This window comes from Mauremys mutica, chromosome 1, assembly GCF_020497125.1.
Source record: "Mauremys mutica isolate MM-2020 ecotype Southern chromosome 1, ASM2049712v1, whole genome shotgun sequence".
Taxonomy (NCBI): domain Eukaryota; kingdom Metazoa; phylum Chordata; order Testudines; family Geoemydidae; genus Mauremys; species Mauremys mutica.
In genome coordinates, this window is record NC_059072.1 from 326,517,218 (window position 1) to 326,542,322 (window position 25,105).

Genomic DNA, 25,105 nt, shown 5'->3' on the forward strand with positions numbered 1-25,105 from the left:
GTGGCGTTGGTGGTGTTTTCCCAGATTAATGCTTAAGTTCCCTTTCCATTTACCAAAAGCTCTTTTGTTAGACTCCGTGCTTGTGAATAGGGAAATATTTCCTCTTAGAGTTGTCCATGGGTGGTGCTGAGTTTTCCCAGATTACTGGGTGGGGGCCCCAGCTGTTTCTGCGTTGTATTGTTAAGAGGAGCCCCTAAATATTGAACCCGGCCCTTGTTGCTGCTGACTTCACCTGGTAGAAAGGTTACACTTATAACTTAACTATTTTTTGTAATGTACTATATGGTCATGAGAAGAAGGCCTCTGCTTCTAAGAATAATCAGCAGCACGAGGGTCAGTGCTGTAGGTTCAGTGAGCAAAAATGCTTCTGACTGGCTTTGTCTACACTAGCACTTTTGTTGGCAAAACATTTGTCTCTCAGGGGTGTGGGAAAAAAAACCCACACCCTGTGACTGACGTAAGTTTCACTGACAAAAGCGCCAGTGTGAACAGTGCTATGTCGGCAGGAGAGCATCTCTCACTGACAGAGCTACTGCCGCTCGTAGGGGGTGGTTTAATTATGCTGGCCTGTAGAGCTCTCTCCAGCCAGCATAGAGCTGTGTCACTGTAAAGTCTGTAGTGTGGACATAGCCTAAGCCTCTTTTCTACAATTATCTCTCTGCCTTTCTCCTTTCCTCATCCTGAAAGCACCAGACTAGATTGTCTCAGACACTCCAGCTGTTTGGCTTCATCTTGGTTTATTCAAGGCTTTCACCACATTTTGACTCTTCATAAATCTGACCAATGTAAATACTGGATTCATTGAACCATACTGCCTCCCATGTACAAGAGGTAAGATCTCATTGTGTGAGTCTTGAGTCTAGAGCGGTTTGCTCAGGAGGAAGATTCCATTCTTGCCCACTCTGGCTGCATAGCAGATGATGGCACCAACCTTATGCACTCAGACTGCCAACCTTACGAAGCTATGGAAAGTGAATCTACAGCACACAAGCTTGCTGCTGATTAATTCACTGTGTGGACCCTGCTACTGCGCACTAAAAGCTCCACAGTATGCGTCTAGCAAGAGTATTTCATGTTTTTCTCTAGCTTCTCTGTGTGTATACCGTAAACACAACAAAAATCATTGATACATTCTCCAGGACTATCCTCACACTGTCCCTGACAAACATCAACTCTGGGTGACCCTTAACTTCAGAGTAAAGGTAATTCAGAAGGATTCAAGGGTGAATCCCCTCTCAAAGGGTCTGGTAAGCTCAGGCCTGGCCTTTGCAACTTGTCCCCTGGGTAGTTCCTCCCATTGTTTGGTCACCTGGTTGCCTGGGAAACCCTCAGTCCCTTTGTGACATCAAGTTGATGAGGGTTCTGACAAGCTGAGCTGCACAGGGAGAGGAGAGCATAACAGGCAGACAGGCCAAACTTGCGGAAAAAATGCAGAAATTGGGCTTGTTTTTGGTTTAATTGGCTTGTGAGTTGCCTGTTGGCTAGTTTTTTACTTGTAGCTTGTTGTTTCTTTGGCTTGTAGCTTGCTGCTTCTTTTTTTGATTGGCTCCCGGGCAAGCAGGAGTAAGGGGGAGCAAGTAGAGGGAAGGGGCAAGGTGGGGAGAGAGTTAGGGATGCACAGAGGGCCCACCACAGTCCCAGACTGCACGCCGGGGGGATCTAGTCACATAGAGTGTTGGGGTTCTTAGGGATTGGCTTGTTTTGGCCTTGTTTTGAAATGGGATTGGCTTGTTTTTTGACTTATTGTGAAAGTTGGGGTGTTTATTTGCCATGTGAAAGTTGGCAACTGTGATAACAGGAGGTGTTGCGGGGGAGGGCAGGGGCTGCCTAGCTCCTCATGTTTCTTAAAAAAATAAGAGATAATATTAAATTATTTTCTCCATAGATCTGGCCATTAAACTGTCATCCCTGTTAAGGGAGATGAGATGATCCACAGTGGAAGGACAGACAGAGTGTGGATGGACAGACACATGGGCAGAACACCTGGTAAGGGAGAGCTTTCTCATCTGTATCTAAAGCAGGTTTAAGGGGAAATAAATGGATGTTACTCATCCAATATTAAGAACATTGGGACTCTGGAGAGAACAGAACTAGGGGTTGCTGTTAGAATAAATTCAGAAAAGTGGGGAGGAGTAAAATGTAAAGAAAAGAATTGAGTTGCTCTTCAAGGCAGAAAGATACCTGCTGTCTTTTTCCTGTTAATTTAATTTGCTTTTCTTGTTGCTCTCCCTTATAATAAAAACACATGGGATGGAGGTGGTGAAGCCTCTCCCTTGAGAGAATGGGACTGAATCATTAATCTTTGCTTTTCCCCCTGCCTTTATCAGTGTTGACAGGAGGGATGGGCCCAAACCAGAACCCCAGATCCAAACAACCTGAACTCAGGGGAAAATGAATCTGTAGCCAAACATCACAGCCCAAAGAAGGCCAAATTCTCTCCTGGAGTGGTTTCCCCTGGACTGTTTGCATGTTAATTCTGCTGCTTGTATTTTTATATAAAAAATCTGGAAATAATTAATAGGCCATAGAACTCTTGGGAATGTAAAGTTGTAAATTCCCGGGAATTCATTTTACCAATACCCAGTGAATAAATTACAGGGATTAGCAAGTGGTTTATGTGTAAAGATTCCTATAAAGCAGCCAGTAGCTTCTTGCTTCAGAAACAGTCCATTTTTTTGCTCCATCCTCACACAACTTCTATGTGCGGACTGGACTGAGGATGTATGATCTCCCCCTTCTGCACCCCAGTTTCTGCAAGTCAACCTGAATGCAAGTGTTCCAACCCCACCCAGGCAGCAAGGAGAAGGAGGAAGAAAACTGACTCAAATGAAATCGGGTGAGGAGCAAAAGTGTTGACAGAAACAGGAGCTTTCAGGGGATGGAGATAAGAGGAGAGTGGAGCGAGAAACAGGAGCTGGCAAGAGGAATGGGATTAGGAGAAATGGGGGGCAAGGAGAGTAGTCAGAGGATAGACAGAAGTGAGGGAGAATGGATAAGAGCAGTGGGGGGGAAAAGGGACAGAAGCAGCGAGGGACAGGGATAGACTCACACGGGGAGAGGTAGATTAGCGCATTCCCCTACAAAATCTGGAACTGAACCCAGGTTTCATGAGTCTCAAAATTTCTCTTAGTTGGAAGGTGTGTACTATTTGTAATACTGGGAGAAGCAGGTCTAGATCCATACCTATAGGTCCTCCCCCTCATTTAACAGGGAGGAACCACTAAGTCCAGGCTACAGTTGATTGCTTGGGACAACAAGGGAGAAAACAGAAATGGAAGTGAGGCTGAAGCTTGAAAATCAGGGAAGCAGAAGGGGACACTCAGAGAGAACCTCGGTCAGTGCCCACCGCTCCTCGAAGGCATCCAAGGGATCAGACCTTGTCCACCTGGAGACATGAGTGGACAAGGGATTGGAAATAGGTCCCACAGTCGCAGACTAACCCGCAGTCCAGCTTCCTCCTCCTAAAGTGATGGATGACCATCTTGGCTGGTGCCAGGAGGAGACTGACAAGGAGGTCCTTCAACTTTGTGGATGAGGTGTGAAAGAATCAGGAGATGTGGGGAAAAGTACAGCCAGAACCTCAGTAAGAGGTTCTGAAGAAGCCAAAAGAGGAGTTGCAACCAGACACACTCTACATAAATGTGCTCTGGGGTCTCCCTCTCTCTGCAAAAGGGACAGGTGTCAGGGGAGTTTGTGAACTGTGTTAGGTACATGCTTGTGTTCATGGCTCCATGGAGGAGCCACCAACTAATATCGCTGGAGGGCTGTGGAACCAGAGTGGAATACAGACTGGCCAGCTGGGGTTCCTCACCCACTGCAGGTGGCTACAGGTCCAGCCACTGAGTGTGGGGCAGGAAACAAGGTCAGGGAAGTGAATGATATGAAGGACGAGCACGTACAGGTGTTTTCTGGGCATAATTTGGAGACAGACCAGCTGGATTTAATGCAGTCAGCTCAAGTGGTGTGTCAGGGACACCTAGAGAGGACTATAGGGCAGTGGCCTGATGACAGGTTCTGGAGGTCCCAGGGGTAGGGGAATGTACCCTGGAGTGGTTCAGAAATTCTGCTGACACCTGCCCCTTCAGCAGCACATCTACGTAGAGTGTCACAGGACCTTCTTGTCAACCTTCTTTTGGCACTGGGCAAGACGGCCATCCACCAGACCAGGAAGAGGAAGTTGGATGGGGGGTGCTCTGTGACTGTGGGGCCTGTTTCTATTCCCTTGTGAAGTCGTGCCTCCAAGCCGAGTTCCTCTGGGCTGTGTCCACTGACTCCTTAGATACCTTTGAGGAACAATGGGTGCTATCAGGAGCTCTCTGCTCAGTGTCCCCTTCCAGTTACCTGATTCTCACTCTATGACCTTCACTCCCATCCCTGTTTTTTTCATTTGTTGTCCCCGCAATTACTTGTGGCCCAGGTTCACTGGCCCCTCCACATGGCTCAGAGGGCAGGCTGTTAGCTATGGGTCGACTTAGGCCTGCTGTTTTCCTGGAACTTCAAGAGGTACACACCTTTCGGCAGGGTGTGCCTCTATCATACAGCCTGCTTAAAAAGGGTGACCTCAGGATTTGGTGTGCATTTTCCGATCCAAGGTTGGACAAAGGCACCAAATTGTGGCTCCACAAGCAACCTTAAGTCTGGCATTTCCATCTTCTGAGTGCTTGAGTTTGCAACCTTAAAGTTCTATTAACATAGGGTTTGTGTATGTGTGTTTAATTTGACCAATAGTTTTGATAGTTTTCAGTCTTTAGGTTGTACATGAAAGTCATTATTTATGCTGTGATTGGCTGCTGACATCACATGGTATTATTTCTGCTCTTTTACTGGACGACTGAAACAGTTAAAATAGTAAATGGTGGATCATTTATTATGAAACAACATTAACTTTTTTAGACTGCAGAAGAAGTTCATTCTGAATTCACTTGAACTTATGGGCAGAGATTCAGGCCATCTTTTGTCCTCTCTGATGTACCTATCCCTAGCTGTGAGTCCACTTTGGGCTCTCCATGTCGTTAACACACTCTTGTGGCCTGAGATGTCACCAGAACCCCGTTGATACAATTACAGCCTAATTATTAATTTAGCTGTAGATGAAAGTAGAAAGGAGGTTCTTAAGTCCTAGTGTGTAAGAGGTTACAAGGGGAGACCAGGCTTCCTGCCCACTATGTGGCGATCTGTGGTATGGCTATAAAAGCAAAGGGGAAACAGTTGCAGCAGTGGCTCCTAGAAGAAGTCCTTTTACCAAGTGTTCAGAGTTGCTTGGCTCTTGTTTTTGAGTCTTTGCTGTGTTAATTAATAAAGCCAGCCCTGAAGAAAGGGACTGGAACTGAACTATAGATTGAGACCGTGTTTTATCTTCTCTATCTGGTGTATCTGCCTTCTGGTTTACACTGTGGCATGTTCTGGAGAGGGTATGTTACTATTTATATTACTGCAATATTAATATTTATTACTAAGTGGCTTTACAGCATATAGAACATAGGTGACACCTCAGTGAAAAAGACTGTAAATAACCACAGAGCTTGATACACATTATACTAGAAATTGGTTATAGCCCTGTGATGTTCATATAAACCCCCCACCAGTGTCTAAGGCCTGGTCTACAGTAGGACTTTAATTCGAATTTAGCAGCGTTAATTCGAACTAACCGCTCAACCGTCCACACCAGGAACCCATTTAATTCGAACTAGAGGGCTCTTTAGTTCGAATTTGGTACTCCACCCCGACAGGTGGAGTAACGCTAAATTCGACATGGCTAGCTCGAATTAGGCTAGGTGTGGATGCAAATCGAACTTAGTAGCTCCGGGAGCTATCCCACAGTGCACCACTCTGTTGACGCTCTGGACAGCAGTCGGAGCTTGGATTCTCTGACCAGCCACACAGGAAAATTTGAATTCATTTTCCTGTCTGGGCACTTTGAATCTGACGTCCTGGCTGGACATCGGGGCGAGCTCCGCAGCACCTGCAACGATGCAGAGCTCTCCAGCAGAGGAGTCCGGCCAATCCAAGAATAGAAAGAGGTCCCCAGCATGGACAGACCGGGAAGTCCTGGATCTGATCGGTGTGTGGGGCGAGGAGTCTGTGCTGTCGGAGCTGCGCTCCAGCAAGCGGAATGCAAAGACCTTCGAGAAGGTCTCCAAAGCAATTATAGAGAAAGGATACAGCCGGGATGCAATGCAGTGCCGCGTGAAAATCAAGGACCTGAGACAAGGCTACCAAAAAGTCAGAGCGGCAAACGGACTCTCCGTAGCCCAGCCCCAGACATGCCGGTTCTACAAGGCACTGCATGCCATTCTAGGTGGGTCTGCCACCACTGCCCCACCAGTGACCGTGGACTCAGTGGATGGCATAGTGAACCTGGACAGTTCCTCCTCGGTGTTCGCCGATGGGGAAGATGAGGAAGGGTCTGTGGAGGACGGCGCAGGCGACAGCGAACACAAAACCGCTTTCCCTGACAGCCAGGATCTCTTCATCACCCTCACAGAGATCCCCTACCAAGCCTCCCCGGCAGTTAACCCGGACTCTGAATCAGGGGAAGGATCAGGCGGTAAGTGCTCTAAACATGTAAACATTTATTTTTTATAAAACAGGTATAAAAAAATAGAAATACTATATATAAAATTTTCAATGAAAAACTATATGAAAAGTAGGTCCACACATATAGGGATTGAACAATAATCCTCCAGGGACAATTCAAGAAAGGTCTCATTTAGGTCCTCGAAAAGCCTCCGCAGGAGGTTCCTGGGGAGAGGTGCCTTGTTGGGTGCTCCGTGGAAGCACACTCTTCCGCGCCAGGACATCCTTATGTAGATGGGAATCATCGCCTCGACAAGCATGGCCGCATATGGTCCTGGTCTCTGCAGGGCTTCCCTTAGCATCCGCTCTTTGTGACTCCGAGGGACCCGCATCAGGGTGATCTCGTTCATGAAATGCTGCATCTAATTAGGGCAATTAGTGTATTGTTACTGTTGTGAATGGTTGACTTTTACTTTGCATAACAATGACCCTCGCTTAACAGCCACGTGTTGTAGGCCACATAGGAAAAGCATACATTGATCTTTCCCGTGCACTGGCGGGAGTGGCTGGAAAAGGGTCAGAGTATATGATTTCCAGATTGCCTTTAGCGGAGGGCACAGCTATCCATTAACTGATAAGCAGAATGTACTGTAAGGCTTACCAGGACTGTCTGCTAGATGGATTCAGCTGTCTCTCCCCACTTGTCCGCTCTCCTGTGCAATGCCGCAGCCAATGAGAGCGTATTCCGAAATCTCGAACTTGGCCTGAGATCTCGTGAGACTTGTTGCCCTGTATGGTCTTGTTCAGAGAAACTGACTAGACTGTGTTCACTGTTCGCAAACATGTATCTGTTCAAGGAAATCAGTTACTTTTCCCATCACACAGCTTCGGCTCTTTCCCGGACTGCCCCGGCATCCCCCTCGCAGAGGCTGGCGCAGATTAGGCGGCGAAAGAAAAAGACTAGGGACGAGATGTTCGCGGAACTGATGGCCTGCTCCAGAGCCGAGGCGGCAGAGCAGAGACAGTGGAGGGGGACCCTATGTCAACAGCATCGCACACACAGCGAACGGGAGGTGGCGGCAGGAAGACCAGCAGGCGACTCAAACGCTGCTTGGGCTAATGAGGGAGCAAACGGACACGCTCCGGCGCCTTGTTGATGTTCTGCAGGACCGCAGGCAGGAGGACAGAGCCCCCCTGCAGTGTATCTGCAACCGCCCTCCCCCGCCAAGAAGTCCTGCCCCCCCCTCACCCAAAAGTACAAGACGGAGGGGCGGTAGGGGCCGTGAGAACTGTCACTGCACCACTGCATAGCGCTAATGTACCACACACCTCTCACGCTATACATTTGTAGAAGTGCTTCCCTTACAGGCTCACCCAGTCCCAAATCCAAGTTTCATCCCCCCACTGTGTATTAGATTATTAAAAGCTGTTTGCTGTTATTCACTGTTTCGGTCACGTCTTTCGTGTTAGAGGATTTTTTTGTGTATGGGGGGGGAGGGGATTTATAATTGCACGGTATAGCCTACATTACCAGGGTACAGACTTGGGGGCATGATCAACTGCAGGGCACACACACACTGCAGTCAGTAGGCACCAGGGTCACTCTGTGTGCTGATGTCCGAGCGAGTCAGTAAGCTCCGCCATCTCCCCTTGAGACGTCCGAAAGCACACTCCACCACCATTCTGCACTTGCTCAGCCGGTAGTTGAAGAGTTCCTTCTCTCTGTCCAAGGCGCCTGTATAGGGCTTCATGAGCCAGGGCATTAGCGGGTAGGCTGGGTCCCCGAGGATCACTGTAGGCATCTGCACATCCCCAACCGTTAGTTTGTGTTCCGGGAAGAAAGTACCTGCCTGGAGGCGTTTAAACAGACCAGAGTTCCTGAACACACGCGCGTCATGAACCTTGCCCGCCCACCCAACGAAGATGTTGGTAAACCGTCCCCTATGGTCTACCAGTGCTTGCAGCACCATTGAAAAGTAGCCCTTTTGGTTAATGTACTCGCTGGCCTGGTGGGCTGGTGCCAGGATAGGGATGTGAGTCCCATCTATAGCCCCACCGCAGTTTGGGAATCCCATCGCGGCGAAGCCATCTATGATGTCCTGGACGTTTCCGAGAGTCACTACCTTTGAGAGCAGTTGCTCAACGATTGCGTGGGCTACTTCAATCACAGCAACCCCCACGGTAGATTTGCCCACGCCAAAGTGGTTCGCTACTGACCGGTAGCTGTCTGGCGTTGCAAGTTTCCAGAGGGCTATGGCCACTCGCTTCTGCACACTCAGGGCTGCTCGCATCCGGGTGTCCTGGCGCTTCAGGGCAGGGGACAGCAAGTCACAGAGTTCAAGGAAAGTGCCCTTACGCATCCTGAAGTTTCGCAGCCACTGTGATTCATCCCAGACCTGCAGCACTATGCGGTCCCACCAGTCCGTGCTTGTTTCCCAGGCCCAGAATCGCCGTTCCACACCATGAACTTGACCCATTGCCACCATGATCTCCACGGTGCGGCGTACCCTGCTTTGTGAGAGGTCTGCGCCACTCTCCTCACCGCGCTGCCGGAGCCTCCTCGCCCGATTTCTCAGCAGCTGACTGTGGAAGAGGTGGACGATAAGGTGCGAGGAGTTGACAACGGCCATAAGTGCAGCGATGATCGCAGCGGGCTCCATGCTCGCGGTGCTGTGGCGTACGCGCTGTAACTGACAAGAGAAGGGCGCGAAGAGATTTCCCGCCCGAGCTTTCAGGGAGGGAGGGCGTGATTGACGGTTCAATGACAACAGTTACCCAAAAGCACCCTCGACACATTTTTCCCCCAGGAGGCATTGGGAGCTCTACCCAGCATTCCAATGGGCAGCGGGGACTGCGGGAACTGTGGGATAGCTTCCCACAGTGCACCGCTTCCAAAGTCGACGCCAGCCCCGTTACTGTGGACTCAGAAATTCGAATTAGTGTATTTACTGTGGATACACAAATTCGACTTCATAAGGTCGAATCCACAAATTCGACTTAAGTAGATTCGAAATAGTCTTGTAGTGTAGACAAGGCCTAAGCCATATCTTGGCCTGGGATAAAGACTCTTACTTAGGATTTACCACTGCTCTGGCTTGCATAACAGAAGACAAATAAAAATGGCAGACCCATGCCCTCAAGAAGCATACAGTGTAAACAGACCTACTCGTAGGTAGCAAGAATATTAAGGGAATTGGCGAGTGATATTGCTAGCCCGTTAGCGATGATTTTTAATAAATCTCTAAATTCGGGGATTGTACCGTTGGACTGGAGATTAGCTAATGTAGTTCCTATATTCAAGAAGGGGAAAAAAAGTGACCCGGGTAACTACAGGCCTGTTAGTTTAACATCTGTAGTATGCAAAGTAATGGAAAAAATTTTGAAAGAGAGAGTGGTTAAGGAGCAGGAGGCCGATGACAACTGGGATAGATTACAGCATGGATTTACGAAAGGTAGATCGTGCCAAACCAATCTGATCTCCTTCTTTGAGAAAGTAACAGATTTTTTAGACAAGGGAAATGCGGTGGATCTAATATATCTGGATTTCAGTAAGGCGTTTGATACGGTACCGCATGAGGAATTATTGGTTAAATTGGAAAAGATGGGGATCGAAATGAAAATCCAGAGGTGGATAAGGAGTTGGTTAAAGGGGAGACTGCAGAGGGTAGTACTGAAAGGGGAACTGTCGGGTTGGAGGGGGGTTACCAGTGGAGTTCCTCAAGGTTCGGTTTTGGGTCCTATTTTATTCAATCTATTTATTGCTGACCTGGAACCAAGAGTAGGAGCTGATAAAGTTTGCGGACGACACCAAGTTATTGCCAATTCGGAGAAGGATCGGGATATCCTCCAGGGAGATTTGGATGACCTTGTAAACTGGAGTATTAGTAACAGGATGAATAGTGAGAAGTGTAAGGTTATGCATTTAGGGATGACTAACAAGAATTTTAGTTATAAGCTAGGGCTAATGCGGTCTTGGGTTGCATTAGGCGGGGTATTTCTAGTAGGGATAAGGAAGTGCTAGTCCCGTTATATAAGGCGTTGGTGAGACCTCATTTGGAGTATTGTGTGCAGTTTTGGTCTCCCATGTTTAAGAAGGATGAGTTAAAACTGGAACGGGTACAAAGAAGGGCCACTAGAATGATCCGAGGAATGGAAGGCCTGTCGTATGACAGGAGACTTGAGGAGCTCGGTTTGTTTTCCTTAACCAAAAGAAGGATAAGGGGAGATATGATTGCACTCTTTAAATATATCAGAGGGATAAATACCAGTAATGGTCCCTTCTGATCTTGAATTCTATGATTCTATGATTCTATAAGAGATGACAATACAGAAATAGAGGATGTGGAAGGATGAAATATACAGTTCTGACTGATCATGAGGAATGCTGACGGTAGTTACACATGCAGCTTGTTAGTTCTTTTTATGTTATTCTACATATAAAAAAAATTGGGACAGTATCTTGGATGAAGGCCAGGTAGAAGGAAACTGATAAAGGTCTTAGTCAGAGGTCACAGTTCCCTGTTTGCATGCTAACAGTGAACAAATGAGTCAGTTGTTCTGGTGAGGAGAAGGCAGAGAGATGTCACAGATGGCCTATTGTCTGTTACTACAGTACTTTGGGCATGACAGCTGAGCAATAGATCTAATTATATTACTGAAAGGGAAGAACCATCTTTATTTCTGTGATCTACAGTGCTCATTGTAGAACTACAGAGTAGTAGGAGGTGCAACCAAGCATTAGGTGATCTGTAGAACAGAAATATATCAAATGTCTACCTATTCTACAGCCACATTAATATATAATGCATTGCCTTTACCTAATAGTACATCAGCTGAAAAAAGGGACAGCTCGTGAAAATGGCATCAGTCAGGTAACAGTATCTATAGTAGATGATTCACACAATCTATGCATGAAGCAATGAACCATATCAAGGGCTTATATTCATTTTCCCATGACTGTACAGGAGCTATTCATAAAACAAAACATGAAAGAACAATTCCAGCCGGCTGCACATTCTTGTTCTCATTATATTGCTTATAGATTATAACTAGGTCATATGGTACAACGACATATGGAGAAGGGGCCACAGAAAAAAATCTGATCACTATTTGAATAATCAAGTGATATACATATACAAATAATGCTATTATCTCTAATTGTCCGAATTTAAAAGAATATGGCAGGCAATAGCTCTAATCCCACGAGTCCGTGCAAATCAATGACCCAGAGTGTGTCAGACACTGTACACAGGCAATTCTGAGAAATACACCACATTCCTTAACTACTAAGGTGGAAATACATAGCTGTATATGTCAGGGAAGAATGGGGTTTGCTATATTACGTCCAGCACACTTAGTAAGAAGGCACGCTTACAGCTCAGCTCTCTGCAAATAGCTTCCTTTTCGCAGCTTCTGACATCAGCTGTTGAAGTGCCAACCAGTTTCCCTGCATATTATAGCCAGTCCACAGATTTTTAGCAATTAGCTATTTATTTTGATTTATAGAGGTTAAAAGGGGCCCAGCAATAAATTACAAGAACTAAATAGCTAGCTATTGGTAAATAATCAAGTGAACATGAGCTTGTAATGTGAAGTTGTGGCCAAAAGAGCTACTGTGATCCTGGGATGCATATATAGGGGAATCTTGAGTAGGAGTGGAGAGATTATTTTACAGCTGTATTTGGCACTGGTGTGACTACTGCTGGAATATTGTGTCTAGTTTTGGTGTCCACAATTCAAGAAGAATGTTGATAAATTAGAGAGGGTTCAGAGAAGAGCCAGGAGAATGATCAAAACCTTAGGAAACATGCTTCAGAGTGGTAGACGCAAGGAGCTCGATCTGTTTAGCTTAACAAAGAAGAAGTTAAAGGGTGACTTGATTACAGTCTATAAGCATCTGCATGAGGAGCAAATATTTAATAACGGGCTCTTCAATCTACCAGAGAAAAGTCTAACACAATCCAAAGTCTGGAAGCTGAAGCTAGACAAATTCAGACTGGAAATAAGGTGTACATTTTTGACAGTGAGGGTAATTTACCAATGGGGCAGTTTACCAAGGGTTGTGGTGGATTCTCCATCACTGGCAATTTTAAAATCAAGATTGGATGTTTTTCTAAAGTATCTGCTCTCAGAATTATTGTGGGGAAGTTCTATGGCTTGTGTTATACAGGAGGTCAGATGAGATGATCACAATGGTCCCATCTGGCCCTGGAATCTATAAATCTATGAACTGGCAACTAAGCCTCGTGTACTCAACCCCAACAAAAAACTTGCTCCCTCCCTGACAGACTTCATCCCCCACCAGATCCCTTTGCCTGCAACAGGCTGAAGAAATACTGTGGGATATTGCATTAGAATAGATATGGCTGTGATGTAGTCTAACCTGTTTACATTCTGACACAATAAGTCTAACGTTGACATGCTATGCAATGGGATATTCAAAGGAATAATACAACTGCAGAAATATGTGTTAAGATTTCCACTATGGATAAAAAGCCTGTGACTGAATTAGCAATGAGAAGCATTTAATTTATGCTACACCTGAGGTGGTTATTTAAAAAATTTGCCTGGGTATGTCATTATGTGTCTCTCCCGTTCTAATTCACAACAGAAGTTTATGGTGATTCCCATGAAAATACTACACTCTGTGAATATTTTAAGAAGGTGAAGTATAGAATCCTAGTGAGACCGTTTCCAGATAAGCACTGACACAAGGGAATTCCTATTGACTTAAATAGCAGTTCTGCACACTCTAGGCTCACAGGATTGAATCCTGAATCAAGATATAATGGGACTTTGAACGCTTTCTTTTTCCATTTGAATTCCTTTGGGGATAGACTGTGCTGTTTGATGCAAAGGGTGGTGTGGAGCCATTTCACTCCAGAGGTGCGTGGAGCAGCAGCTACTGTTTCGTAAGGATGTGGTTGTGGCTACAGAGGCGAAAGATCACCTTCCATGGAAGGTGGGGCTCTAGACTAGTTGTCACTGGGCTCAAGTTGGTGTTGTAGCAAAGTTATGCAACATTTTAATAAAAATAACTTGGTGAAGTCACTGAGAGCTTGTAGTTAACAACTAAGAAAACCACGCAAGAGGGAGCAATGCTGGCAGTCATAGCATTGCTCCTTAACAATTACAGACTTATTGAGGTTACTTACCATTTCCCTGTGTGAGCATTTTATATTGTATTCCAGATTTCCATTCTCCAAATCACGGGCACATGAGCAAAAATGCACTAACAAATATTAGCAGAATGGATGTCTACACCAGATTCTCCTCTCATTCTTACATTCAGGGTACATCTACACAGCTGCTGGGGCAGGGGGTGTAATTCTCAGGTCAGCTAAACATACATGCTCTAGTTCTGAGCTTGCACACTAAAATTAGTGGTTTAACATGGTGGCCACAGCCTGTGGCTTGGGCTAGCTGCCTGAGAACAACCCTACTTGGGCTGTTTTAGGTGTATATTTAGGGATAGTTTGGGTAGCAAGTGTACATCTACCCTACCTGGAAATTATACTTCCCAGTTTCTGTGCAGTCATATCCTAATGGAGCTCTTTGGGATTTTAGCTGTAGGTAGGGCCTAACTGACACCAGTGTGAGCAGGGCCAGCACTTCCACTAGGCGATCGTAGGTGGTTGCCTAGGGCGGTAGGATTTGCGGGGCAGCATTTTGCCACCCTCGGCGGAAATTCGGCAGCAGGGGGTCCTTCCGCTCCGGGTCTTTGGCGGAAATTTGGTGACGGGTCCTTCACTCGCTCTGGGACCTGCTGCCGAAGTGCCCCGGAGATGCGGAGCAGAAGGACCCCCTGCCGCCGAATGCTTAGAGGAGGAGTGCTGCTGCCTAGGGTGGCAAAAACCCTGGTGCCGCTTCTGAGTGTGAGAGAGGAGATTTAAGTCCTTAGATTTTAGATATACTCAGAAAATATGGCAGTCCTCCCAGTGATTTTAATTGCTTTGCTTGCTATTACAGTTGGAAGATTTTTAAAATTTATTTTGTGTGTGTGTGTGGGGGGGGGAATGCAATTGCAGGGCAATTGAAACTATTCACAAATTCAGGTTAAATTCAGCAAATAGCTTTTGCCAAACAAAAAAAGATGGGAAAATAGTATTTGGCTATTTCATTTAGAAATAAAGCCTTTCAAAATGTTATTTCATTGGATCCTCTTTTGGTTTCTCTCATTTCTATATGCAAAATGAAAAAAATTCAGTTGTGGTTCAAAACTAACCACTTTTTTTTTCCACTTTGGACACTGAACCCAAAACAAACAAACAAACAAACAAAAAATCAATTAATTGCTCAATTGCTACCCACAGCTTCCACTGAAGTCAGTCTGAATTGGGCAGTTTTGAGTGATCTATCCCCTGTTGTCCAGTCCCAGCTTCTCACAGGTGGAGGCTTAGGGACATCTGGAGATGAGATTGTGTCCCTGACTGAGGATCTGGCCCTACATCTTGAAAGCTGCTTAGTGCATTGAGGCTGGAATTTTTAAAGGAGTCTATGGTGTTAGTATCCAAACACCCATTACATTTTAAGAGGATTTACATGCCTAACTGGCTTAGACCCCTTTGCAAATTGCAGTTTGAGTCTCCAATCTCTTTTCTAGTACCATTAAATTAGCTTGTCAATTTCTTCCAGAATGTTTAGGGTTAGTGGGGTTTTTTGTTTTTGTTTTTAATCAGTTTCCTCTCCTACATTTTCAGTAGCTTGGGGCTTTTTTTCTTGCTTGTCTTCATTTTGTTCTTCATCTTTTATTTATTTATTTTTATTATCCCTGAGAAGGATCTCTCAGAATATAGAGTGACACATTGAGAACAGGAAAACTGATGAATCCCTGGGGCTGCAGTTCCCCACCCTGTATCAGAAACAGGAAAATATCCTCTCCTGAGTTACTGTGTATGTTACAGGCAGCTTTTCCCTCTGACCCCAAGGAAGTGGATTCTCTAAATTGCACATTTGCATGTGCACAGAGATTAAAGTTTTTGAAAATCAAAATCCTGGGGAAAATCCAAATGTAAATTCAGACATTTTTGCCTGTAAAATAAATGACCCCGGGGGAAAAAAAACAGTTACAGTGGGTTCAGTTTCACAGCACATATAATGGGAAAACTGCTGAGCTATTTAGAAACAAAACTGAGTACCTGTCAGAATTAAACTGATGCAAAAAATATGGCCAATATGCATAATCAGTTACAGCCTGGTCTCTTCAAAAAAATAGTTTTCATCAGCAATTATTCCTCTATCTACCTGTGAGATCAACTAATAGAGGCTCCGTGGACTTTGCATTGCACTGGCACAGTTAACAATAGGATAAAATGTTTAGGAGCTTCAACTTCTGTAGATTGTAGAGTCCAGATAGATAGATAGATGAACCTTCCTGTGTTTGGTCTGAAGTATTTTGGAGGAGATGTTATCCCAGTAGGAAAAGCTGTTTTCTCCAGAAACACTCTTCTGAGCACTTATTGCCCAACACTTGTCACGGTTTCACATTACTATGGCAAGTGCAAGCCTCTTCTTAGCATCCATTTCTATCACCTTGAAAACAGAGTCCCAGCTGGATTTTGCAGAAATTTCTTTTGTAATCAGTGAGATGAAAAGCAGAAATTACTCAGGTTCCTGGTCCTTAGAAGGGTTTTAAATGATAACGTTATAAAGATTTATGTATTGATCATGGAGAAGTAGCCTACCACAATCATTAGTGACTCAGCACTGCCAGCAAAAAACCAGCCATGGGTTTTCACCTTGTGTATGAGAGACCTGCAATACATAAAAGCACCACAATGTGGAATACACATAGCCTGGAGGTTTGTTAGGGTTAACAAAGGGGATCTGTGACATGGGGTCCACTCCACACAAGGCCTGAGTAGGTTAAAAAGGGCCAATTAACCTTACAGTCTGCACCTGAAGGAGAGCCAGGGCCTGACAGTCTTAACTGTAGATGAAGCCCACCTGGGCAGGGACACACTGGGCTTGCATAAAGCCAGGATGTTGAAAGTAGGAGAAAGGAGTTATCTGGTTATTCTCTAGTGAGAAAGAGAGCTGGCTAGGGACTAGGAGTAGTTCTAAAGGGGGAGTGTAAGTGTAACCCACACACCTCCTGGTTGTGGTGTTATGTCCCATCTAGTGGCACTGAGACCACTTACAGAGAGAGTTAAAATGAGTCTGCTCTACAACCTTAGCTAACAGCCAGTTGGCTATTAGCTCATGCAGTAGAGGCTCATACACTAAGTTCTAGAGGTCCCAGGTTTGATCCTGATGACCCAGGGTGTGTCAGTGTTACATAAGCTCTGGGATGCTGTCCTGGACTACAGAGACTGGCAAGAAGCTGAGAGAGGAGTAGCTATGGGGAGCAGAGAAAGTCTGCTCACTGAACCCCAGAGGTCAGCTACAAGATAGAGCCATGAGGTAGGAAGGAGTCCAGGGAAACAGCCCCAATATCTGAGTTTGAATAGACTGTGGTTGCTAGGCATAGGGTCCCTGGGCTTGAAACTAGAGTGGTAGGCAGGCCCAGATTCCTCTCCTCTCCCAGCCACTGGGTAAATGGCACTGGACCTGGTCTGGGACTGGAAGACTGCTCTGACATAGCATATGGACAGCTTGTCCAGTGGGACTTTGACACCCTGGAAGGTGAGGGCTAAAGCATGACTTGGTCCTCTGGCCAGGTCAGTAAGAAGGAGCAGGTGATGGAAAAAGGGGCTAGGGTGGCCAAGAACTTATCCCCAAATTGAGCCAGAAGAAGCTGCCCCTGCAATGAGTGAACATTGTTACACAGACAGGCAAGGCATAACAGTTGTATGACTTGTGATTTTTTTTAAGATGTTTCTATTTTACTGTCACAGCCCAAAGAAACAAATACTCAATTCATAGACATTATAAGATGCTTTACTAGCACCAGGCTGGATTGTGCCCCATGCTCTGCCGTTAAGAGATGGGATGCAAGGAGCCTTGCTGCCCCTGGTGTCCATGCATGGGCATCAGATCCAGTTCAGTTGGGCAGTGAAGACAATATTCTAGGCTAGTGCTGAGGGTGATGCTAGCAAGCCCAAAGGTGAATGAGAGGCGCATGGTGAGATTGTTTTTGCAGTGAGAAGTAGACACTGGATCATTGCAAGGGGCAGCTGCTGGAGCATGCATACTCCTAGGGGCAGTTAGCCAGAAATCACCCTGATATTCCTTCACACTGCAGGGCAGCCCAGATGTAGGCCATGGCTTAAAGCCATGCTGTCTCACATTATTTAATTAATGTTCACAATTGCCTTATGGAAGAAGGTATGTAAGTAAATATTGTCCCCAGCTGGGTCATGATCCTGCTGCCATTAACATCTATGGGAGCAGTAAGAGGCCATTTACAGATGGACAGAGGTTAAAGGACTTGTCTAAAATCACAGAAGGAGCCAGGATCTGAACATAAACTTTTAATTCCTAGTCCCAGTCTCAAACCATTTGACCACCTATCTCCTCTGAGTATTTCTAAATCCATGAAATATAATTACTGCTCAGCCTCAGAGCCAGTGCACCTTAGATTAGACCCCTACGTACACCACTGGCCTTGCCCTGGTCAGATGAAAATAGTGGAATGGTGATCATGCTTCACCACCTGCTCAACCGAAGGCCCAGTAGGCTTTGACCTCTTGACTTCTCGGTGGCTCTGTGTCACCCTGACTCCCCTTCCCTTTTCCTGGTGAGGAGATCAAAGATCATTGATGTGAGGGGAAGGAAGGTCACAGGAACTTGACAACCTCTCCACAGCAGCACTGCTGTATGAGAACCCTGATGCTGTTTAAAAATACTATAACTTTTTCACCATGACCAGACACTGAATTTATTTTAAAACTAGTGCAGCTAGATCCCTATATTTATAGCTTAGCAATCTGGACTGGCTGAAGAGACTCTGGCTGATTTCTTTTTGCTTGCAGCCATTTTCCATGTGTATGATGGTAATTGCTAAACATGTGAAGAGTTGCCACACACTGTTATCTGAGATCCTGGAGGTACAGCTACAGGTATCTTATTACAGATGTATCAGAAACCACTGTGTCATGACCGTATAATGGTGGCCATAGTAGTTCATATGTTCATGCAATGAACCAAATTCTGTTCTGTTACACTGGTGTACATGTGCAGTTATGTCAGTCTGAGTAAGCAAGAGAATTTTTTCTCCATTCTGTCTCTTAAAGTGTGTGTCTCTACATTCTGCAGAGATAATAAATGTAATTAATAAAGCAATCCATCTGTGACAGTGCTGAGAGCTAATAGCTGTTCCAGCACTTGGGTCACTTAATCTTTTATTAGTCCCCCCTAGAGAAGACTTGATTGAGGAATGGAGTGCTTAACTATCTAATCAGACTGTGGGCTGGAGATGCTAAGGAGCTAATTGTCCAGTCCGCTGAGAGGGGTAGTTATAAAGCAAGGAAGCAAATGCAGAAGGGAGAAGGCTAGCGGAGCTGAGGGAAAAGGTATCTGAGGAGGGTGAGATTTCTCTCAAGAAAGGGCTGGCATCTGAAGGATGTTGGAGATAAAGCTGCTACATGGGGTGGTGGTGGTAATAATAAATCCCACAGGAGTGTTGACAAACAAAGTGCACAAGACTAGCTGTGTGGGATCACAGGATAGGAGTGGAGTCTGCCCTGCTAAACAGCCCTGTATGTTTCACTACAGAAATAAGGAGGTAAGGGGACAGATTCTGATCTCAGCTATGGAGTCACTGTGAACTTACGCAGGTGTAACAGATCAAAATCTGGTCCTATTAATAGCAAGTAAACACTACTATTCCTAACTTTAAATTTCCTAACCAAATATGAGTCTGAAAATGATTTCCCTCCTATTACAAACCATAATTATGCCATTTACACCAGCAGTCTGGTCCATCTTCATTGTAGTAACTGTCCTACTCAGATGAAAATTAATTTCCAAATCCCCTAAGCTAACGGAGTTTTTCTGTTGTGCTTAGAACTAATTAAAACAAGGGGTAACTTTGTGCGTGGAATTTTTTCAATGAAAAATAGAAACCCATTTTTTTTTCAGTTTCTAATTTTTTCTCCCTTTCTCTCCCCCCTCCCCCTTTTCCCAGGGGTTAAATGGGGCAAGTGGGAAGGAAGGTATAAAAAGAAAGAATGGAGTTAGAAGTCAGATAAATGAGGGTGTGGAAGATGAGAGAAATATATTTGGGTTTTATTTTTTAACTGAAAGATGGAGGACAGAACAAATTTTTAGAAGAAAATGTTTCCTAACAAAAAAAAAATGAAATAAAACAAAAGAATCTCAATCAGGTCCAGTTGTCTGCATCATTAAGAGGGTGGTGGGATGTGAAGTTTCATAATGACTTATCACATCTGCTCTGTTTGCAGGTTTGTTAGGCCGTTGCTCAGATATACATTCAGTTTTAGTATTATATTTACAGCAAAGATACAGGAAAATTGAAGAGTGCTGTGAAGTGTAGTTAGTGAAGCAGGATTTAGAGGGATGGGAGTGAAGAAAGATTAAGGGAATGAAATATGTATATCTTAAGGAAACCTAATAAATTATAGCATTTATGACAGCAGAGCCTTGGCTATAGTAATGAATAATACCTATCCTGTTTGTAAAGCTCTTTGAGATTTACTGGTAAAAGCACAATATAGGAGCTAGGCGGTATTGATTTAATTGTGAGCGTTCTGGTATTTACTGTTAGGCTGTCTGCACCGGGGTGTGCACAATGGGGGGCAACCAAGGGCATGTTCCCCCTCCCCCCCATAATCATCAGGGGCACAGAACTCCTCCAGACCCAGGCCAAAGTGGCGGGGAGAGTGAGAGCCTCCCGGCATGGGGCTGGGGGAGAAGAGGGAGGTCCTGCTGGAGCTGGGGTGGGGGAGGACGGAAGGAAGAGTGAGCTGGAGCAGCGATGGGGAGATAGGTGGAGAATATGCTCCCCCCCAAAGGGGTCAAAGTAAAAAATCTGCACACACCCCTGGTCTGCACTACCTGTTTCCTCCTTCCAAAGTTTCCACTGTCACTGTGCCTCAATGTGTCACAACTGAGAATACCAAATTCAGGACAAGCTGCTGAGAAATAGGGCAAACATACCCCCAAACTGGTGGTTATTCTTTCATAAGATATATGAAACCAGCAACAAAAGGAAACTTCTGTCTCACTTCACTAGCTAACAAGAAGTCAGTAATGCAGCCTCCTTAGGTATTCCAATCCTAGCTCCAACATCTAGACACTAGACTTAATGAGGAGTGGTTATTTAAAACCAATTTAATCAACTAAAGGGTTCTTCTGATCCCAAAGAACCAGCCACATACCCAGGTCAATATATAACTCAGCTCTTAACCAGTAATCATACTGTTGCCAGTTCTTTGGTAACTAATATCTAAAGGTTTATTTATAAAAAGAAAAAGAGGGATGAGAGTTAAAATTGGTTAGAGGAATCAAATACATATAATAATTGCAAAGTTCTTGGATCAAGCTTGAAGAAGTGATTAAATAAACTGCTGGCTTGTTAAGTCTCTGGTTGCTTCCAAATGATTGGAAGGTCCTCAGTACCTTGGCTAGAATGCTTCCATTAGTATAAGTCCAAGAGCTTTATGAGGAGAGGCTGAGGGAACTGGGGTTATTTAGTCTGCAGAAGAGAAAAATGAGGGGGGATTTGAAAGCAGCCTTCAACTACCTGAAGGGGGGGTTCCAAAGAGGATGGAGTTAGGGTGTTCTCAGTGGTGGCAGATGACAGCACAAGAAGCAATGGTCTCAAGTTGCAGTGGGGGAGGTCTGGGTTGGATATTAGGAAACACTATTTCATAGAAGGATGGTGAAGCACTGGAATGGGTTACCTAGGGAGGTGGTGGAATCTCCATCCTTAGAGGTTTTTAAGACCCAGCTTGACAAAGCCCTGACTGGGATGATTTAGTTGGTGTTGGTCCTGCTTTGAGCAGGGGATTGGACTAGATGACCTCCTGAGGCCTCTTCCAACCCTAATATTCTATGATTCTATAGTCTAGAGATCAGAGCAGGAAAGGGGCAAAATGGAGATGTTTCCAGGGCCTTTTATAGCTTCTGCCATGTGGAGGGAAACCCATTATTCCAAACAAAGTCCTCAGCCCAGTTTGTGGGAAAAATACAGGTATTAAGGTGGAGTTTACAGTCACATGATTTAGTCACAGGCTCTTGCATGCTTCGTTGAGTCATAGCAGAGGCCATTACCCATATTCTAGCTAAAATGTCCACAGGAAGGTCTATTAGGTAGGGATAAGCCTCTTCTATGGCCCATTATGAGTTAAGTGTTCTTTGATGGACCATTTAACTTGAATAGTCTGTTCACAATGTGCTGGTTTGTTACCTGTAAGTACCTTGTGGGTGTTACCACAGGAGCGAACACATTTGAAATACAGGTGCATAATCAATATTAATAACTTCAGATATAAAAATGATGCATACATATTAATAGGATAATCATATTAAGCAAATTATAACTTTTCCATAGACACTTTACATGACCTACTTTGTACAAGATGTATTGAAATTATAAAACAGTGGTAGCAACAATGATCTACATTGTCATATTTTAATCATATAACATCACACCCACATTTGCTACTTCCAGTTCTGCTTCACTGTAGTGGTATAGCAATGGTAACAGACCTACAATGGCTGCTGATGCCTTGTTTAGACTAGTGCTCCACCATTATCGTGACCAGTGGGGAACTGGTGGTAGCAGAAGTAGGAAATGTTATGGAATGCCTATGTGCCTCCAGAGATGCCAGAGCTGAGTGAATACTGAAATACAGTGTTTATGAAAACTCCATGAAATTATGAATAGCTGTTCAGGTCAGCAACATTCGTGCCCCTTGTTATTCACTATCTACAAACATTTCAGAAAACGTGTTTGTATTGATTCAGGAAGTAGGTGTTCTTCAGCAGAATCCCTTTATTTGCATGCAGACAAAGGTATTCATATGCAAAAAAGAATAGTCACTAGTCTCTTGTTTCAAAAGTGTCAGTCATCCAGCCAGGGGAAGGAAACAATAGCATGTGAGTTAGGTGACCAGTCACAAACCAGGAATGCTGTCTAATCCAAAATCCACTGAAATCTATGGGCGATGTGATCATATATACTGTTCAGTGAATACTTACAGTTATAACCAATTTGTTCATAGAAATCAGGATTGGTTTGCAAACAATTCAATAGAAACATGGGCTACATTCTTATACAAAGAAGGAGGGTAGTTCATGTTAGCTAACAATAATAAGAGAAGAGATATTAGATTTAAACTCAAACTGAAATGACCAGTAACTTCAATTAAGGAATGGAGCTAGTATCCTGTTTTGGAGGCGCAGTAGTGTCCTTGATTCATATGGTTTAAGGCCAGAAGGGATCACCAGATCATCTAGTATGACCACCTGGATATTACAGGTCACTAAACAGCACCTGCACACCAAGCTCAACAACCAGTATTGGCCCAAAGTATTACAGCCATAAGGAGACTAATCTAGTGTGTGCTTCAGGCAGGGAAACGGAGGGACTGAGATGCACCCCAGGCCTGAGGTCCCTGCAGGGGAAGGGAATTGATTAGTTAGATCTGCTCAGATGATCCTAGCAAGTGACCAATGCTGCAGAGGAAGACAAAAACACTAAGGCACCAGCCAATCTGATTTGGTGGGAAATTTCTTCCTGACCGCACATATGGTTATCAGTTTGACTCTGAGCACATGAGCAAGACCCATCACCCAAGTACTTGAGAGAGAGAGAGATTTCTCAGTACCCCCTCAGAGTGCTGGCTCACCCAATCTAGTGTCCTGTCTTCACTGGGCCCATCTCTGATGCTTTGGGGCGGGGGGCGGGGAATACAACCACAATACATTGGGGGTGTGGGGACTTTCCTGCCTGATCCTGCAGATAACTGGCTGAAGCCTTGAAGCATGAGATTTTAGAAATATAAGGCATGAACCAGAAGGGAGTGCCAGGGCTTCTGTGCACAGCCCCCACTACTGCAGGCATCTCTATCATACAAGCCTACTTGTAAATGTAACAAGATCTACCTTAAAACTAATGAAGTTGTTTGCCTTTACAAGTCCTATTGGGAGGCTGTTCTAGAACCTCTGATGGTTAGAAACTTTCTTCTAATCTCCAGCCTGAATTTAAGCATGGCCAGTTTATATCCATTTGTTCTTGTGCCAACACTGTCCTTGAGCTTAGATAGCTCTTCTCCCTCCTTGGTCTTTAGCCCCTGCAACTGATATATTAGAAGACTCCTGCCAACACGTTTGCCAAAGGTAGGTGGAAGAAGGAAATCAAACATAATATAGCTTCCTCTCAGCCTTGATAATGTTGTGATTGTGTGATTTCGGATAGGAACCTATAGCATCTACTCAACTGATCTAGTCCTGAAGAATTAAGTGAATGTGTTAGTCTGTTACACACGTGAGCTCAGTATCAGGCCCTAAGTCAGAAATAATTCCACTGAAGTCAGTGAACTTTTACATCAATGTAACATTGACATTAGTGGAGTTCCTTCTTTCTGTACTGGTTTTTGTACCACCCTCATGGTAGAATCCAAGCGCTTTCTTGCACTGCATTAAGCAATAGGACTAACTCCTGTCCACGTTTACATAAAGGATAATCAGGCTCTCGTTATTTCTACGCCCTCCAAATCAGAGCAAGGAGTATTAATAATAAAATTCTCTTATGGATTCAAATGATCAAAATGTATTTGCATTAATAATAATAGGGGCACATTATAACAAAACAATTGATAATGTAATACTTTGAATGTTAATACATTATCCTTTCATAGATTTAACATTTCCATTAATCACTAAGTTAAACTCATACCCAATTTTGCTGAACACCCATTATGCTGGACAACAGTTTGCAACCACTCTTCTATCTACAGAAAACTGATGAGCTGCCAATAAGTGTCTTTAATTTTAGATCAAACTGAAAATCAGTTTGACAGGTTTGCATATGTATTTTTTCTTTTAATTTCTGCTTATCTGCTCTGCAGGAGAAAAAGGAGTTGTAATTACAACCTCTTCCCCTGCACTAAAAGTTTTCAGTACTATTATAAAACCTTATGCATTGTTTACAATCTTAGCTTAAATGTCCTATAAAGATTTCTGATGTATAGGGTGCAATTCTTCTTCAGTATGCAAGCAAGGTAGAGTCAGTCATTCCCACCCTGGTACTCAGCCTGCTGATTATCTCCACTGAAGAACTAAAATGTTCTTTTCTTTTCCTTCCACAGCAGTGAGAGGTTACTTATCTCTAAGGAGACACATTTCTAAGGAAGAAGACAAAAATAAAGTGAAATAATATGATATACTCTGAGTCAAACATTTCCAGCTTAAACAAAACTGTTTAAGGAGATACTGTACTGTTTTAGGAGACAGAATTAGATATTAGCATCAGGTCACTACTCAGCGTATAAAATGAAGCCTAAAGTCAGCATTGATCAGCTATCTTAATAAACAGATTCACAGAACTCTAATTGTGTATCTACACTGCAATAAAAATCCCAGGGCAATGACTCTCAGAGCCCAAGTTAGCTCACTCAGGCTTGGGCTGTGGGGCTAAAAATAGCAATGTGGAAGTTCTGGCTCAGGCTGGAATGTGGACTCT

The 25,105-nt window shown here is 44.4% G+C and overlaps 1 long non-coding RNA gene across 8 annotated transcripts in view; it reads left to right on the plus strand.

The window, feature by feature from the left end:
• The first annotated feature begins 1,326 nt into the window (after positions 1-1,326).
• The window catches only part of LOC123352769, a 73,248-nt gene continuing 49,469 nt past the window's right edge, over positions 1,327-25,105 (plus strand). For 7 of the 8 annotated variants that reach the window (XR_006574285.1, XR_006574286.1, XR_006574287.1 and 4 more), the window contains exons 1-3: positions 1,327-1,465; positions 1,886-1,986; positions 2,749-2,836. This is a non-coding gene — a long non-coding RNA (uncharacterized LOC123352769). Of the gene's footprint in view, positions 1,466-1,885; positions 1,987-2,748; positions 2,837-24,731; positions 24,779-25,105 lie in introns of those variants that run through there. The other variant, XR_006574284.1, reaches the window with a different exon arrangement.